Source organism: Oryctolagus cuniculus, chromosome 18 (genome assembly GCF_964237555.1).
Source record: "Oryctolagus cuniculus chromosome 18, mOryCun1.1, whole genome shotgun sequence".
In the NCBI taxonomy this organism is placed as follows: domain Eukaryota; kingdom Metazoa; phylum Chordata; class Mammalia; order Lagomorpha; family Leporidae; genus Oryctolagus; species Oryctolagus cuniculus.
The window spans coordinates 6,911,856-6,917,931 of NC_091449.1; positions in this window are offsets into that span (position 1 = coordinate 6,911,856).

Below are 6,076 nucleotides of genomic sequence, written 5' to 3' on the forward strand. Positions count from 1 at the left end.
TTAACAGAGAGCAGCCAGGACTCGAACCGACGTCCCTGTGGATGTCGGCGCCGCAGCGTTGGCCCCAGACGGACAGATTTCTTCGGGAAACATACTCCCCGAGTGTGTAGGCATGATTGGGTTTGTGTCTGCCCTTGTCCATCTCGGTCTGGGTGAAGTGGAAACCCGACAGTACTGACCGGCTTCTGCCACTAGAGGGAGCCCTTCCGGCACGGTCAGGTTCGCTGCGCGGGACTCCCCAACAGGGCGAGAGCCCACTTCCGGCTGCACCTGCCTATGGCGCAGAAGTGGTTTCCTTCTCGAGCCGCGGTCCTAAAGGGCGGCCGACGAGGGCCTAGCGTAACTTCATAAAGAGTGAGTGACACACAGCAGTAGTTGCTGCGGGCCACCTGCTGGATCTGGGGACAGGTTTGCAGCCAGGGGTCCCCTGCACATTGCACTGGGAGGGGCTGCCACTGCCCAGGCTGCGTTTTAGCCCCGGGGGGAGGGGGGTGTCGCAGCAGCTCATGCACGACGGGCAGTTCGTGCCCAGTTTCCGTGATAGCTCTTAGTTGGACCTTCAGTCTCTTCTACAGCTTTTAAAAAATCATTTGTTTGGTTCACTTCCCAAGTGCCCCGCACTGGCAGGGCACACAGGTGGCAAGAACCTGGCTGGCGCCGCGGCTCACTAGGCTAATCCTCCGCCTTGCGGCGCCAGCACACCGGGTTCCAGTCCCGGTCAGGGCGCCGGATTCTGTCCCGGTTGCCCCTCTTCCAGGCCAGCTCTCTGCTGTGGCCCGGGAGTGCAGTGGAGGATGGCCCAAGTGCTTGGGCCCTGTACCCCATGGGAGACCAGGAGAAGCACCTGGCTCCTGGCTTCGGATCAGTGTGGTGCGCCGGCCGCGGCGGCCATTGGAGGGTGAACCAACGGCAAAAGGAAGACCTTTCTCTCTGTCTCTCACTGTCTACTCTGCCTGAAGAACCTGACTACTTGGGCCATCACCTGCTGACTCTCAGGGTGCATATTAGCAGGAAGCTGGCTGGAGTCAGGAGTGGGGCTGGGACTCGAACCCAGGCCCTGGAATATGGGACGTGGGTGCTCCAGCCAGTGGCTTCGCTGCTGGGCCCAATGGCTGCCCCCCAAGCCTTCAGCCTCTCCCAGCGCCCAGGGATAAGTCAGAAGGCTTCGTGCAGAGACCTGGGGGTCTCCGCTCGGGCACACGAGCGTTTTAAATCTGTGGTTGTGCATGTAACTGAGCCTGTGAGGGTGATACACACATACTCCGTGCCCCTTGCGAAGACTGCTCGTGTCTGTGGGGCAGTGTGACGGTTTGACTCCTGTGTGCATCATGTGATCAGACGGGGAATTGGCACACCCACGCTGCGCATCCCAGAGCCCTCCTAGCACCCGGCACAGTGGGCCCCAGAACTCCTCTCCCCGTGGGGTGTGGCACTGCACCGTCAGCCATCTCCACTGAGCGCTCTCCCCCACTCCACGTCCCACGTGTGAGCTCGGGCAGCGTGTGTCCCTGCCTGCCTCGCGTCACCTAGAGCGATGTCGTCTGGCTCCTCGCGTCCGTCGCAGGGGACGGGATCTCCTTCGTGGCTGAGTAGTCTCACTGTGTGTACTGGTACCGGCTGATCCCGCGCCCTGGCTGTTGTGGCTGGTGCTGCAGCTAAGGTGGAAATGCCGCTGGCTCTTCCACGTGCTGACTTCGTTTCCTTTGTATTTCCACTCGCGGGGTCACGTGGTCGTCCTGCTTCTAATTTTTTTTTTTTTTTTTGAGAGACAACCACATTGTTTTCCGTAGGGTCTGTGCTAACAGTGTATGTGCCGCTGCTGTAGAATTCTTTCTGCACATTCTCCCCAGCAGCAAGATCTGAGTCCTGCGTCGACTTGCTCTTCCCTGAGCGTCCGTCGTGTTCCTCATTATTGTTTCATACTCACCCACTGGCCACTTGTCTTCCTGCTTCTGAGAAACATCCATTCATGTCTCCAGGTCATTTTTTTTTTAAAGATTTATGTATTTGAAAGGCAGAGTTACAGAGAGGCAGAGACACAGAGAGAGGTCTTCCATCTGCTGGTTCACTCCCAGCTGGCCACAACACCGATCCAGAGCCAGGAGCTTCTTCCAGGTCTCCTCTTGGGCTTGCAGGAGCCCAAGACTTGGGCCATCTTCTACTGCTTTCCCAGGCCACAGCAGGGAGCTGGATCAGAAGTGGAGCAGCCGGGACTCAAACCAGTGCCTATATGGGATGCCGGACTGCGGGCAGCAGCTTTACCCACTAGGCCACAGCGCCGACCTCGGGGAAATTTTAAATGGTGATGCAATCCTGTTCACCTGTTTTGTCTTTTGTTTCTGTGCCTTGAGGTCAAATGCAAAGAGATGCTATCCCCAAGGCCATGTCCCCTTCTGTGCCCATCACATCTCCCTCTGCCAGCCTCTGCCCAGGCCACCTGTGATGGGATTTAGGGGCCACGTGCCTAACCCAGGATGATGTCTCTGGGGCAGGATCCGTAACGTAATCACATTGACAAAGACCCACTTGCTCTGGCCGGCGCCGCGGCTCACTAGGCTAATCCTCCGCCTTGTGGCACCGGCACACCAGGTTCTAGTCCCAGTCGGGGTGCCGGATTCTGTCCCGGTTGCCCCTCTTCCAGGCCAGCTCTCTGCTGTGGCCCGGGAGTGCAGTGGAGGATGGCCCAAGTGCTTGGGCCCTGTACCCCATGGGAGACCAGGAGAAGCACCTGGATCCTGCCATCGGATCAGCATGGTGCGCCGGCCGCAGCGGCCATTGGAGGGTGAACCAACAGCAAAAGGAAGACCTTTCTCTCTGTCTCTCTCACTATCCACTCTGCCTGTCAAAAAAAAAAAAAAAAAAGACCCACTTGCTTCTGTGGTCACATCCGCAGGTTTCGGGAGCTGAGAAGGAGCCTCCTGGTGGCCTCCACTCCCCCAGGGAGCAGCCGGGGGGACTGCACACCCCGAGGATGCCCGCACCTGCCCTGCACCCCACGGATGCCCACACCACCCTGCACGCCCCCCGCGGATGCCCACACCACCCTGCATCCCCCCCGCGGATGCCCACACACACCCTCCGCGGATGCCCACACCACCCTGCACCCCCCCGCGGATGCCCACACCACCCTGCACCCCCCCGCAGATGCCTGCACCCCCCCGCGGATGCCCACACCACCCTGCACCCCCCCGCAGATGCCCACACCACCCTGCACTCCCCCCCGCGGATGCCCACACCACCCTGCACCCCCCCCCCGCGGATGCCCGCACCACCCTGCACCCCCCCGCAGATGCCTGCACCCCCCCCCCCGCAGATGCCCACACCACCCTGCACTCCCCCCCGCGGATGCCTGCACCCCCCCCCGCAGATGCCCACACCACCCTGCACGCATTGCCCCCTTCTTCCTTCTGCACCCTGCTCCTCCTCCCCCTGCACGGCACACATCTGGGGACACGAGGGCTTAGTGTCCTGAGAATGACACTGTTAGGAGACCGACAATAGAAAGTTAGAGGGGCCTGCGCTGTGGCATAATGAGTAATGCCACCGCCTGCAGTGCTGGCATCCCATATGGGCACCAGTTCGAGTCCTGGCTGCTCTACTTCCGACCCAGCTCTCTGCTGTGGCCTGTGCACGGCCCCGGCACGGGGGCTGCTGGTGGCCATCGGGGAAGCCGCTGCTGACCTCTGCCTGGTCCTGCTCAGGCAGGGCTCCCCCAGGGCCAGAGCGGGAGTGGGGAGGGCAGGGGCCTGGGGCTGCATCCCGGAGTCCTAGAGCTATGGGGGGGGGGGTGGTTAGGAGGCTGAGCTGCAGATGGGAATGCCACATGGACATCTGTCCCTGACTCTGGCCAGGCATCCGGGGCTGGGGGGCTGCTCTCTCCCCTCAGCTGCTCCCCCAGATCCCTGCTGCCCACTGCACCCCATCTGGCCACACGGAAGGCCCTGGTCTCTCTCAGAGTGAGGTCCCGCAGCAGCCGGCGTGGGGGATACAGGCACGGAGGCACCTTAGACTCTCAGGTGAGGGAGGCCAGCGTCTCACTGGACACCGCCCCCACAGTGGTCCCAGGATTGCTCTCAGCATGGCCCCGGCTGAGCCGCCCACTTCCTCCCCAAGCCCCCTTCCTGCTGGGACCCCCGTGACGCTGATGGCACCGTGGCTCCAACTTTAAAACCAGACCAGGGCGTGGGGCCCGCTCTGACCTCCCCCCTGCGCCCTCCCCAGAGCCACAGATGACTGCTCCCTGCTGCTGCTTCATCCTGGCCGCGGCCCTGCCCGCAGCCCCGCCTCCTCCCGGAGTTGCTGAACCCACGGCAGCTCCAAACCTCAGTGGCCTTTTTTTGCAGACAGAAATGCTGGTCTTCAATGTCATATGAAATCGAACGAGATTCTGAGTGGCCGAATAGGGATGAAGAGAAAAACATCAGAGGACTCCCGTTTCCCGGCTTAAGAGCCTGCCCCAGAGAGGGGCGGCCCCTGGGAGGCAGTGGGAGGGGCGTGTGCTGTCGCCATCGCACAGGAGACCTGGAGCGCTCAGCGTGGGGTCCCCGTGCCACCCGGCAGCTCCACTCCTTGGGAAACACCGGGAGAATAGAAAATCGGCGTCCAAACCAAAGTATGCACATGGGTTTCTGTATCCGCGCTGTTCTCGTGGGCCAAAAGGTGGAAGGCGCCCAAACGCGCCTCAGCGGGCGACGGGCCGTGCACAGTGTGGCGCACCAGAATCAATCAAGTTCTAACTCATTCTGCCGGCCGGGTTTACCCTGGAAACGCTCCCCTAAGTGGCAGCCCAGCCTGCAGAGTCCTGGAGCTTTCTGGAGGGCACAGAAAGCATGGTTCCATTTACAGGAAATAAATGGGCAAAGCCCCGGGGGATGGCAGGCGGCCCCGTGGTCACCGGCGCGGAGGCAGGCGGAGAGGTGGACCACTTCTGGGGTGGTGGGAACGGGCAGAAGTGATGGTCACACAGTAGGTGCATGGACTAAACGCCGCGTGGACAGGGTCAGCGAAGGCCAATGAAGGTCAACAGGGTCAATGAAGACTTCTATGTTCATCAGAAAAAAAAAAAAAAACCGCAGAGACGCTGGGGGCGGGAGGCAGCGAGAGTGCGCACTGCGCAGTTCCCTTCCTAGGAAATTCAATAAACCGAATCAATCGGTGCGGATTAAAAATACGGATTCTGGCTGCCTCTGACCGGATGTGGAGGCAGAGACGGGTGTGGGAGGGCCCGGCGGCAGGTGCTTTCCGGGGCTGCGGAAATGCTTGGGCTTTGGGAAGTGCGTGGCCAGGCGGGCCGCGTTGCCCACCGGTTCCTCCTAGGTGCGGGGAGGAGAGCGCGCTCGCAGCCTCCTTTGCAAGAGCAAGGTCTGCGGGACGCGTCCCGTTCCCCCCGCCACCCGAGCTGAGAGCAGCCCGCCCCTGGAACCCAGGACAGCGCGGACCCCCAGGGCCTGGGTCAGCCTGCGCTGGGCGGGCGGTGCGCCCCCTGGTGGCGAAGCCCTGACTGCGGCACGGACCCAGAACCCGGGCCCGGGTCACATCCTGGGCTGCTCCTGGGGTATCTGAGAGACAGAGGCGCCTCGGCCAGACCTGGACCCCACCCATCGCTGGGACCCCTCTGTCATCCTTTCCCAAGCCCTCACCTTCCCGGCTCCCCTCTGCATCAGCACAGCCCTGGCTGCAGCCCTGGGCCCTGGTCTTGACCTTGTGGATTTATTTTTTTTAAGATTTTTTTTTTTAAAGATTTTATTTATTTATTTGACAGGTAGAGTTACAGACAGTGAAAGGGAGAGACAGAGAGAATGGTCTTCCGTCTGCTGGTTCACTCCCCAAATGGCCGCAACAGCTGGAGCTGCACTGATCCAAAGCCAGGAGCCAAGAGCTTCTTCCAGTCTTCCACAAGGGTACAGGGGCCCAAGGACTTGAGCCATCTTCTACTGCTTTCCCAGGCCATAGCAGAGAGCTGGATTGGAAGAGGAGCAGCCGGGACTAGAACCGGCGCCCATATGGGATGCAGGCACCACAGGCGGAGGATTAACCTACTGAGCCACAGCGCCAGCCCCTGATTTATTTATTTATT